General features: G+C 36.5%; 1 protein-coding gene across 1 annotated transcript in view; it reads left to right on the forward strand.

Moving 5' to 3' along the window:
• The window catches only part of LUZP2 (leucine zipper protein 2), a 251,195-nt gene that overhangs the window by 140,929 nt on the left and 96,662 nt on the right, over positions 1–13,604 (forward strand). The window lies entirely within an intron of this gene.

Genomic DNA, 13,604 nt, shown 5'->3' on the forward strand with positions numbered 1-13,604 from the left:
GAATTACGATGCCTTCTATGTACTTAGCATTTTATACTGTACCCACTGCTGTTATGAATATTAATGCATCCTCATCCCAACCCCTATGAGAGAGAGAAGTTGTGGGAATCCATTTAACAATGAGGGAATTGAGGCCTTCAGAAGTTTGACAGTGAAGGCCACCAAAATATTTATTTAAAAAGCAAATTTGTTAATAGATCGAAACTATCATAGTAGATTCACTCATTCATTCATTCATTCATTCATTTAAAATTGATCTGACTTGTTGGAGTATCATGTCAAGTATATCTGACAGATTTATAGTTATTACTTTGATAACTTTCACAGTATATATTTATATTATTGTATCAACATTCTGATATTTATTCCAGCATATTTGGTGACAGATCAGATATACCCATTCCCTCTGAAACTCAGACATCAACATGGCATGTGTTCTCTTTGGTATTTTCTCTAGAAACCAGATGTGCTCAACTTGATAATCCCCACTGTTGTTTGCTCCTGAAAGCAGGAACATTGCCACATGAATTTCCTTGTATGAATACCAACAAATGTCATATTATTTTTTGATGATTTGAATCTTCTATATGCAGTCGCCCCGTAATTTTTAAACCCCCGTGTAATTTAAGGTAATTTTTGTGCATCTGCCTCTCATTATCTTACATTTATCTCATTTATGTGTTAAACCATTTTTTAATGAGCAAAGCATTTTTGGTGCCAGTCATTTGTTACAAGTGTCAAATTATCTCCAGTTAAATGAGCTTTGGCCCTAAAATGTAGGCATCTTAGAGAAAAGGTGAGAAGGGTTGCTGATTTTACTTTCTTACTTGATTTGACAAACTTTAAGGTTTTCAAAGCACATTCGTGACTCAAAATAATTATGTGAGTCAGTCGGGGCAGGTAATAATGCACCTTATCATGCATCAGAAAAACAAAGCCTAGAGATGTTAAAAGACTTGTCTGAAATCACAAAACTAGTAAGTGGCAGAGTTTTTATTCTAATCTTGGTCTTTGACTGCACTATATTACATTTTTCCCAGTTATATTCTATTTTGTTTCTTAGGGTTATTTATAGATTACATTTTCAAGAACTATTTTGTAATGCACTCGGAGATCTAAAGGGCAAACATGTATAGTGGAAATATAACTTGATGACCAAAAAACCCATAACATCTGTTGGCAACTAAAACTCAGTACATTTCCTTAAAAACATAAGCATTTTTCAGTGCAAAAATATGCTGCTGCTTTCAGTTTAGAATTGGCAATTTCCTGGGACAGAGGTTTCTTTTCTGACTCCCTATATTCTTGTGCCACCCTACGTGTTTTTAAAACTACAGAATGGGGTATGTTCTGTGTGTAGGACACAAGAGAAAATTAATTGACCTTCCAATCAAAACAACTTTTCAGCCTTGTTGAGTCCATGCTTAACACACAAAAGCCAACAAGCCTCATTTATTTTTTTCATTATTTATCTGATAATGGAGGAGACATTCAGGTTACAAAAGGACACAGATGTTTCTTATCAGAAGTTGTAACAAATTGAAATTTAGGAAACGTTAAATTTTCTTCGAAAACATTGGGATTCTCCAAAATCCAATTTTGGTGAAAATCACCAAAAACGCAGGACTTTTTAAGAAAAGAAGCTCAGAGTTTTAAAGTGATATATCTATGATGACACAACTTCAGTATGAATTTCCTGACTTCATGTTCACTCATTTGCTCAAAATTAACTGATTGAGCATGTATGTTATCTGTCAGGCACTGAGCAAAGTGCTTCCCAATTGAATAAGATGCCTTCATGCTTTTAGTGAAGGATTTGAAGTCAGTGGATGCATTTCAGGAAGGTATTGACTCCTCAGAATTTGCTCATAATTTTTGTGGGTTTTCATAGGGCATTTCTCTTAGAATGAAGTTTGTGTAAATTATCAGATTATCAAATGTTCTATAAACACCCAAAGTTTAACCGTTTAAGAACCATTGCTTTACATATTGGCCCTTAGCTTCTACCATTCTAAGCTGTTACTGGGCATAAATCATGTTTGTTCCAAGTTTCTTTCTCTCAATCTGTTTACTTATTAGAAAACTGAGATACAGTCTTTGCCAAGCTGATGGTTATGTTAGAAATGATTTTTAGAAAGTGTTTATAACTTTAAATAATGTTTTTAAATTTTACCATTTTAACCAAATTTTACCATTAGCTCAGGATCTGAAAAAAAAAAAATGTTATGCCCTATCACATAGGAAGACAAAATATTTTAAGTGCGCTTGTGAATACATTCTAAAATGTGTGTATCTTTGTGTGTCCCTACCCCACACCCTGTACCTATTCCAAAACTTGCTAATGTGTCATGGTGCTCTTTCCCACTGAGCTTGGATCTAGCCTCAAAAGCATTCTCCTTCCAAGATGTGAAGCAGATCCTAAAGGCCAGTCACAGTTGGTACTCAAGGTAAACCTGTTTGCCGTTCCTGAATGAGCTCTAAATATTTTGCCTATAGCCAGTCTTCAGTTTCTGCAGAGCTACTCTGCAAGATTTCCACACCATTGTCTTACTGTCCCAGGAAATAATAATTGTTACATATATTTCAAAGAGAAGTGTTCTATATGCTAAGGAATGTTAGAGAACAGGGCACAAGTGGGAATCTTGTGTAGAAAAAAAAAATGAAGACAATGAACTTTAGATCAGCCCTAGAACATTTCTCCCTTGTTCTGAGAGAATGGGGTGATCCTTGGATCACTGACTTTCCCTACCTATTCTTATCCTATTTATCATGTTGCATGTGCGTCTTGGCCTAACAAGCTGCCGCCCTCCCCTCACTGAGAGGGGCACCAGTCTTTTATTTATTAGTTTCAGCTGGATGTACATTTCCTTGCTTGGAGCATATGTAGAGCAGTGGCACCATCATGAGACCTTTGGGGGGGAATCACTCTCCTTCTGGGACTTGCTCAGTATATTGCCATTTCAGACCCAAGTAGGACATGTGCCAGCTGATGCACTGATTTCTTTAGGTCCTAAATGGTTTCATTTTCAGTATGTTTAAATATAAATATAAATATAGATATATATAATATTTCAATGAGAGGCATCTTCTATTTTTTCTGAGCACATTGAAAATTTAATACATGTTTCTGATCAGATTTCATCTTAGGTTCTAATTTATAGATCAGATATTGTGTCCTTTTGTAGTCAAATTTGAGTACCCTGTAGAAGTATGGCTCAGGGCCTAAAACATCCTCAAATAGCTTTTCATCTCTAAAATATAGAATAATCACAGTAATATCTCTGTTCTAAACACATATACTTTTGTATTTGTAGTAATATAAAATAAAAAGAACAGTGAAGATAACTTACAGTAATTTCACTCATTATGCAATTTTTTAAAAATGCCTTGTTTTCCATATCCTTTATCTTCACGGCGATGCCAAATATAATTTCAGAAAACAAGAGCAAGTTATTATTCTTTGAATACTTCCTCTTTTGGCAACACATTTTGATGTTCCCCTTTGTCATGGCAGGAGATATTTTGGAAGTATATTTGTGACTTGATTTATTTTATTTCATTTCATTGCTGTTACTCAGTTCCTAGGGTGTTTGTTAACCTACGCATAATAACAGAGAAGCCAATTACCTCTGAAGGTAATTGCATACAAAGCCACTGCAACAGACACAATTTAGAGGAATTTTAAAAAGAAGAGTTCTCCGTAAATTTCATGGTTTATAAGAAGGAATGTGCAGCTTCCGAAGGCTTGAGAGGAATGCCTAAGTAGTACCCACTGGGAGTCTTTCATTCCAACGCTGCCACTTCACTCACTGGCCCTGGTCTATCTCATTTTTTTTTTTTTTTTTACATATTTGTAACAAACAGTTTTTTAATTTTTTTAATTTAAATTCAATTAATTAACCTATAGTATATTATTAGTTTCAGAGGTGGAGGTCAGTGATTCGTCAGTCTTATACAATACCCGGTGCTCATTGCAACATGTGCCCTCTTTAATGTCCATCACCCAGTTACCCCATCCCCCTCCCCCCCCCAGCAACCCTCAGTTTGTTTCCTATGACTAAAAGTCTCTTATGGTTTGTCTCCCTCTCTGATTTCGTCTTGTTTTTTTTCCCTCCATTTCTTAAAGTATACATGTGAGTGAGATCATATGATAATTGTCTTTCTCTGATTAACTCATTTTGCTTAAAGAGAGATTCCAGGTATCTTAGGCTCTACCACTGTCATTTAGCCTTAACAAGCCCCATTTTAGAAACAAGTCAGATTAACCTACTACGTAAGTCTTTACCCACAGAAGAATCTTCACATTACAAGGGTCCTGTAGCACCTTCCATCCCAGTCCCTTGCATGAAGTAGCTAATCTTCCTGACAGCATTGCCTCTCATTCTAAATATTTAGTGATTAAGGTTCTCAACTTTCCAAGGCAGAATTTTTTCCTTCTTACAAAATTCTGACTGTTGGAAAATTCCTTTCTCACTTCTGATTGGAGCTCATTCTTTTTTAAAGGTTGATCAGAGATTTGTTTTTTAAATGAATTCATTTTTTTTTTCATTTTTAAATTGACATTGTGTGTTAACTGCACTCAAATAAAAAAATATATAGTTGATTTTTTTATATGCTATCCGATTCCCACAGAAATGCCAAGCTCATATCTGTAAAGTAATGTGTTTTCCCCACAGTCTTCTCGTTTTGGTTCCTTCTTTATTCTTTGTCTCTACTTGCCCTTTCTATTCTCTATGCCCCTCTTGTAAGGCTCCTTCAGAAGGAGAATTTAAGTTCATGATGTAATTGTTTTTCAGTCCTAGGAACATTTGTGGCTAGGGTAGAATTCAATGTATTGCTAATAGTAAAATAAACAGGGAATGTGAGTGGGGTATATTATTGGAGTAGGCAGTGAAAATCATTTCAGTGCTCTGAACTCATGCTATTTAGCCAGAAGCCAAAATTTACAGTCATCAACATACACATCTCAGTTTTTTTTCTCAGTTGTATAATCTCTTCTGTCAAAGTCACAAGTGGCATATCCTACCATCCTGACCCCCAACCATTGCTACTCCACCTTTAAAATGGAGATAAGAACATTCCCTGAGGCTGAAAATATCCAGGTGGGTTATATTAAATGATGTATGGAAACTCTATGAACATGTTTTGGTAAAATCTTTTTGCATGTTCAGTGCTGCTTGTGACAAGTCAGGCAAACCACATAGCACAATTAAGAAGCCCCTACTTTGGGATCTAGGAGCACATTACATGGTCCACGAGAAAGACAAACACTTTCACGGAAGACTGTATTGTAGCTTTGACTAATATCTATATCAACTAAGCATCATCTACTGAACATTTTGTCCATTTCTTCTTCCTTAGTAAATGTACATTGAGATGGTTAAAAAATATATGTGTTTGCAGTCAGGGCATCCAGGTTCTTTATTGGCTCTCTCACTTACCTGGAAACTGAGCTTAAGTAGTCACTTAGCCTTATGGATATAAATTCCTCTTTCAGGAAACTATGGACAAGATTAATATTTCAACAGGCTCAGATGAGATTATATATGCAAATGGATTTTATGAAATATTTTATACACAGTTTATTATCAATGAATTGATTTTGGTTTTGGTTTTGGTTTTTTCCCCAAAGGGAAATTTATTTCTCAAGATAATACGATGTCACTTTTCAGAGTCTAAACAATTGTACTTAGTCTCATTCGAGAAATGCATCACATATTCTCAACTCAGGACTTCATGCTTGGCAGTCTCTTGGATGTATAAAGCTACATTCCAGGCCCCTTTTTTTCTCCTTTAAAATATAGAGCTGTCTTGAAAGTCAGGGAAAGAGCAATTCATCCCCTTCATTTTAGGCAAATGTATTTGTTTTATTTATTTATAAATTAAGGCAAAAGAATCTTGAGGACATTCTGGAGAGGAAACAGCTGATTTTTTTAGTTTTTATCTAGCATCTAGGACTAAGGGCATAATAGCTTTTCAGAAATGAAATTGTTGGAATATATATTTCCTAATAAATTTTTTATAAGTTTCTTTTTTAAAGGGAAGAAACTAACATAGAGGCCAAGAACTGAATGTAATTTTTTTAAATTTAAATTCAATTAGCCAACTTATAGTACATCATTAGTTTTTGATATAATGTTCAATGATTCATTAGTTGTGAATAACACCCAGTGCTCATCACATCTCGTGCCCTCCTTAACGCTCATCACCCAGTTACCCTATCCCCCTACCCACCTCCCTTTCCGCAACCCTCAGAATACAATTTCTTAACATAATTGCACTTGACCATTGTCTGGAATCAGAGATAGGAAAGATACATTCTCTTTTTCATCTGTCTTTAACATAGCAAAATAATTAACAAAGAAATAATACATGAAAATTGTCTTTAATCTTAGATGTTTAAGAGGCCTTTGCTATAATGATTTGGTTTCATGCTTGGTTTTATCTTGGACAAATTTGATATGCTGATACACTGATAATTTATTCATTGAATCTGTAAAATCTTCTAAAATAATATTAAAAATGGATTTTGTTTGTTTCAAATTGAGGAGGAACTATGTTAACTCGATATTATATCACTCCTCCTTCCTTTATGAATTAAATTTGTTTTTAGTTTAGATAAATTGTGGATAATAGTGATCCCGTATTTACATTTTCATTTATTTGAACCCTTTTAATTGCATGCTGCTTGGATTTAAATGTTATGTTAGTCTGCAGGAGTTTGGTTCCAATCAAGCACAGTCTTACAGGTTGCCTGTTCAACTCTGGTTATTTTAATTATAGTGCCCTGTTTCACTAAATGAGGATGTTTGTGGTTTCATAAATTTTAACACAGTGATCACCTGTATATCTTTTTAAAGGGATATTCGGATTCAGTAGGTCTGGGATGAGGTTTGAGATTTTGCATTTCAAGCAAGTCCCTAGACAGTGCTGACTGTGATAGCCAATGGGCCACACTTTAAATTACAAGGCCCTAGGCAATTAACTAATCTGGTATGAAAGAGTTTTGTTTTTGTTATTGTTTTAAGTAATCTCAACACCCAGCATGGGGCTTGAACTCACAACCTCCCTGTTCTACCCACTGAGCCAACCAGGCACCCCTGTTTTTCTTCTTAATTTTAAAATTCTATAGACATTGAGGTAGTAGAAAAAAACAGCATTTGAAATCAGGTAATTAGAATTCCCTTTCAGCCTTTCTTAACGTACTAGTGTTTCTTTAGTACACAGCCCTCTGAAAGAGAATATTTATATTGTTTATTTAACATCCCTCCCCCTTTGTTTTCCCAGTCATCACAACTAACATTTTGTAACAGGCATGGGGAAATCAGAGTTGAATGAAGGTTGTCTTGCCCTCAGTCTGGTAAGGCTGATGGGCTAGTTTACAATTAATTTTCATACAGTATGGTGTTTTATAAGTACTTTATTTACTGCTTTTGGGAGGACAGGGTCAATGAAGGGAGAGTCAAAGATCAGTAAACCTATTACTACTATGTTGGGATAAATTTCACGGAAAGAGTGGCAGTGGATTAGACCTTGAAGGCATTATACCAAAGTCTATGCTTAGTGGGTACTCAGTAAATATTTGTAGAGATGAAGAAAAGAAGAGTCAAATGAGTAAGTGAAGAATGCAGTCTTCATTGAGAAAACAGTCTAACCAGAGGAAGGGCAGTTTGGACATGTTAGTATTAAATAAATCGTCATAGGAACTTTCTGAAATGCGTGGTACACGTGGAGAGAGGCAAGAGAAGAGAGAGTGGAAGACAGGATGGTGCCAAATCACGAGGGGCATTGATGGTGATGTTAGTAATTCTTACAGAAAAGTGGCAATAATTTTGTAAACATTGCTTTTCTTTGTTGGTGGGCAAAGGTTCAAGTTCCTCCTGGCTTGAATATGGCAACTAGCTTCCGTCTCTGACTTGTTCTCCTCCTGCACACAGGACCTGGGTGTGTCTTGTCATTCCAGCCAGCAAGCATATGCCAGCCACAATGTGATAACAATGTACGTGCTTCTGACTGATCAGCAGGCGCACAGGTTCTGGTTCTAGTTCTGTGTGATTTTGGTTCTTTTTTTCTTTTACTACTTACCAACTTAAATGTCTTTGACTTTAAAGTGAATGTAGGAAAAAAGGAGAGAGGAAAGGAGGCTGATGATATAGAAGCATTATGCTCAGAAAATAGGTCAAAAACAAACACAAAAAACCCACAATCTAATACTTTCATATTTCTTTTTAATAAGCAATTTAATGAGAATGGAAACTGCATTGCTACTTAATGGGGTATACAATTTTTCTCATTCAAAGTTATCTATTGGTCTGTGAAAGGAGAAGTAGATTCAAATATTCTGAGTATTAAGGAAAAAAATGAGAGCACTTGGATTGGTCTCCCCTATTTTAGGCATTCATTAAGCCTGTGTTTTATTCACAACTGAGTTCACTGTCTTTATCTCCAACCCTTGGAAAAGGCGGCAATTAAAAGCAGAGAGTGGACCCAGGCCTCTGTGTTTAATACTGTCAATTTAAGTATGGATTTGAACAAGATAAATAAGCATATATCTCTTTATTTCTCATCTGTAAAATGATATTAATTATAGCTTCTATACCTTACAGTTATTTTGAGAATTTAATGAGCATATACAAGTAAATTATCAACTTATAGTAGTGTCTGGCACATATTAATTGCACAAGTCCTAGCGATTGTTGTTCAAAAACAGGAAGTGAAATTTTACTCTCTTTCACTCATAATAATGAGTTCTGGCAGAAGCTGAATAAAATACATGCTCTTCCTTCTCTTCAGTGAGTTGCATAACCTCCCTGAGCTGTTTTCCCAACTGCACAATGGAAATCATCACTACACTATAGAAGTGGTGCATGTACTGATAGAGTATATGAATTGGCAACCTAGTGGGCACTCAGCAAAGCCCGATTGCCTTCATCTTGCCTTCTGATTTGTTCTTTGAACATATGCTGACAGAAATAGAATGATAAACTCTTCCCCCCTTTTTTTCATGTTGCTCACAGGCAAGGCTGAGAGAGGATTGAGATGTACTGTTGTATTTAGATAGAAGGGACATAAATGGAAAATCCATAGGCTATCACATTGGGCACAGCATCCTGAATCCTCTTATTACCTCAAGGCAAATGTGGAAAGTCAGTTTCTTTCCACCTTCCACATGTGAAGGTGCTGTGGCACCTGAAGTGTTGGCTATCAATGCATTACATTTCATAACCCTACCAGGATTTCTCTCATACCACAGTTGGGTTTTTCTTTCTTTCATACTAATTATAATTTTGTAAAAACAGTGGTAGGATTTGTATTCACCATTTTATACAATAAATTATAGTATCATTTCTTATTTTGAAGTTTCATCTCTTTAGTCTCTCTGTTGAGAAAAAGGAATATTAATCACAAACTCTAACTGCACAGATAGGAAAAAGAAAAGCCAGTCTGTAAATCAGAGCTAATCTGCTAGGGTAACGCAGAAATTAATGCATTCAAGAGATGTTTCTCAAACAACTTCTATGTGTCAGACACTGTGTTAAATGCAGTTGGTGTAGCAGAAAATAATCTAAATAAAACACTTTCTACAGGGTGCGTATGTCTATTTCACATTAGTGTAGACTTTGGGTAATGCCTGACTTCAAAAGTATCATCACTTACACTGTGTTTTTGTGGTCTAACCTCTCACATATTCTTTATACACACCAGAATGATGGGGGATCCTTCCTTCTTTTCCTTCTGTGAATTCTTTTCAAATCAGTTCTGTTGAGGTATACCTTGCATTCAACAAGATTCAACATTTTAATTAGACATTTTATTGAATTTTGACATACACACACAGTGTAACTGTCAACATAATCAAGATATACAACATTGCTGAAATTTCAAAAAAAAGTTCTCTTGGGCCCCTTTGCAACCAGTCCTCCCCCCACCCCCACTCCTCATTCCAAAACTATTGCTGTGCCTTTTTTTTTAGCATTTAATAGAATAGAAACACTCGGTATAATACTTTTGAATTTATTCATGTTGCTGTATCTGTCAATCATCTGTTTCTTTTTAATTTCACTTCATCTATTTCCATAGATGGATACACCACCTTTTTTTTCTCCATTTACCAGCAAACTGATACTTTGGTTGTTTCTAGTTTGGGACTATTATGAATAATGCTGCTATGAACCCTCACACAGAGGTCTTTGTATGGACGTATATTTTCATTTTTCATGGGTAAACCTTGGAGGAAAATAGTTTGGTCATATGGTATATTTACTTTTATAAGAAATTGCTAAATCATGGGGTGCCTGGGTGGCTCAGTCATTAAGCATCTGCCTTCGGCTCAGATCATGGTCCCAGGGTCCTGGGATCAAGCCCCACATCAGGCTCCCTGCTCAGCGGGAAACCTGCTTCTCCCTGCCCCACTCCCTCTTGTGTTCCCTCTCTCATTGTGTCTCTCTCTGTCAAATAAATAAAATCTTAAAAAAAAAAAAAGAAATTGCCAAATCATTTCTAAATTGGATATACCATTGCGTTCCAAGCAATATAGAACAGCAAGTACAAGAGAGCTATGTGCTCTTCCTGCCGAAATTTGGTTTGGTCAGTCTTTTAAATTTTACCCCTTCTAGTACATGCATAGTATAGGACATATGGTTATAATTTGCATTTCCCTAAGATCAGTGATGTTAAATACTTTTCATCTGCTTCTTTTTCGTTTATACGCATTCTTTGTTGAATGTTTGTTCAAATGTTTTGCTCTTTTTGAAAAAAAAAACTTTTATTTTTGTATTGGATTGTTTTCTAATAATTGAGTTATAATGGTTCTTTATATATCCTAGGTATAAGGTCTTTATGAAATACATATTTTGCAACTGTTGTCTCCCAGTATGTGGCTTAGCTTTTCATTTTCTTATCTGTGACTTTCAAGGAGAAAAAATGTTTTCTCTGCTCTTAGAGCTGAGAAATATTTGCTGGACCCAAGGTCATAAAAGTTTGCCTCTGTGTTTTCCTTTAGATGTTTTCTACTTTTTGGCCCTTATAATTAGGTCTAAGATCCACCTCAGGTTGAGTCATGTGTACCGTATGAGTTCATGGATTAAGAGGTTTTTTTTCTTTATTGACATTCAGTTGTTTCAGGTTCATCATAATTTTTTAGCAAAGTAAAGACTGAGCTGAGAATTGACCAACTGATGGATATAGAAACACCCTAAGAAGGGCACAGATTCTTATGCCATTTAATTCATGGACCCCTGCATAAGAAATCCATATAAAACTCCTTTGCTCAGAAGTGTGTGGTGATTCGTTGTTCTTACAGTTCAGCACAGCAGTTAAGTAACTGAATCTAGAATGTAAAGAACTCAAAAATCAATCCTGGGTTTGCCACGGATGAGAATAATTTGGAGCAAATTTTTCAATTTCTGGGTCTTAACTTCATGTGTAAAATTGGGGAACTTCATAGCTTTTTGCAGTGCCTAGCAGAAAACCCAATGCCTTATAAATGGTAGGTCCTATTATCCTCCTCCTGTTTTCCCTCCTTCATCTTTTTCATTAGCTCCTTGTTTCGATCAGGGCAAGTATGCTTGCCCCATTCTCCTCTATACTGCCCTAGCACTCTGAGCTCAACTGCTCCCTGCTGCATTTTACTGGAGTTCTGTGTTTTTTTGCCCCTTTTTCCTATAAGACTGAAAGATCTTTGGAGGGACATTCATCTAATACTGACTTACTTAACTTATTTAATAAAAAATACACTGAGTGCTACCATCCCTGTATTACATATTTCACCGATGTGCCATAGTCAAAAAATAAGCAAGGTATGGTTTTTCCATTTAAAAAGTCCAGGGGCGTATGGGTGGCTCTGTCGGTTAAGCACCAGACTTTTGGTTTTTGGCTCGGGTCATGATCTCAGGGTCGTGAGATCGAGCCCCGCCATCCAGCTCTGCTTTCAACATGGTGTCTACTTGAGATGAGATTCTCTTTCCCTCTCCCTCTGCTCCTCCCCCTGGTCACTTGCTCTCTCTTTCTCTCCAAAATAAATAAATAAAATCTTTCAAAAGTCCACAAATAATAGCAGCAGCTATTATTTTAAATGTCTACTACCGACCAGGCAATGTGCTGCCAACTCACACACACATGATCCCATATAATCCTCACAACTCCTTAAGGCAGTGGTTCCCAAACTTGTCTGCACAGTAGTATCAGGTGGAGATTTTTTTACATTTCAAAAACCCAGGTGACATCCTAGACCAATTAAATAAAATGTCTGGAGATGGGACAAGGGCATACGTATTTTTTTGAAGCTTCCTAGTTAATTTCAATGTGCAGACAAGGTTGCAAACCAGTTTTAAGGTCAGTCCTGCTATCTGTTATTAACCAGAGATTTTAGATGAGGTAATTGTGACTCTGAGAGATTAAGGCACTTTGACTGCAGGACACAGACACCCAAACATCCCATTTTTATAAATTTCAATTTGTAAAATTCAATTAAGTGAAAGATTGGAAGTGTGTAAGAATTGATAATAGAGCGTTGGGAAATTGGAAAACCTAGTATCTCTTTTGGGAATGGTGGAAGGTGAGCACTGTGGCCAGAATATTTAAGAAACATTTTGAAGAGAAGTTGAGGTGCCAACTGAGTTTGGAAAAAGAAGTAGTTATGCAGGTTAAAAAAAAACCAAAAAACAAAACTGGGGAGGTTCCCTTGGGGGCAGATGGAGCAGCATGGTCAGAGGCTTGAGAGCTGAGAAGGCTTGGGGAACCCGCATTTGGCAAATAGTGGACGGAGCTGGTGGTGACCTGGCAAGAACTGAGACCTGGAGTCAGAGCTCAAAGATGTGCCTACATCGGTGTCTTGTGTTCCAGGTGAGGGCTTTAAACATTACTATTTCTTAGCTTTGCTGAGTTTAATTGAAGACTGATATGGATAAATTCACCTTTAATGCACATTATATGCTCATATTTACGTTTATGCAGGATTTTGATTTTGAGCACACCGATGTGGAAAGCAATGAGTGCCAATTCTCTTTAAATCTCTGCAGTGAAGTCCTAAGTTCTTTGCAAGCTGGAAACCACATTTCAACATTAATTGCCAGATGCCACTGGCAAGAAGTGCATTTCCCTGAATAGACTCCTATTTGCCAGTTCCAGAGATTAGCAGTATAATTGGATGTCACAATGCATCCTTCCCGCATCTTCCTCCACTCCTCCCTGCTGTTTTCATAATAAGAAAACCTGAAAGGAATGAAGCAGGTGATCTTGCTCGTCTAATTCTGGAACTCAGAAGCCTACAATAAGAGGCAGAGAGATGCTTCCAGTGTAAATGCACATTTATTTATAACCACATGGAAAAGTAATTGAACAATTTCCTTCTAAATACTTCTCTACATCCTCCCATTCTTTGTGTGAGTTCAGACTCTCTCCACCTCTCCTGAATCACTGGCAGGGCTCCCTGACCATCTTTTCCTCCTCCCAGCTATCTTCCCCACTGTCAAAAGCAGGCTTGTCTACTCAAATTTTAAAGTTGCCCACGTATATATAAGTATTCCACTTATAAATCCATCATTATCTGTCCAGTCCTTACAGAATTAAGTGCAGCCTCCTCGGCATGGCTTGCAAGGCTCATT

This window comes from Mirounga leonina, unplaced genomic scaffold (assembly GCF_011800145.1).
Source record: "Mirounga leonina isolate KUSES-001 unplaced genomic scaffold, KU_Mleo_1.0 Mir_166, whole genome shotgun sequence".
Lineage (NCBI taxonomy): Eukaryota > Metazoa > Chordata > Mammalia > Carnivora > Phocidae > Mirounga > Mirounga leonina.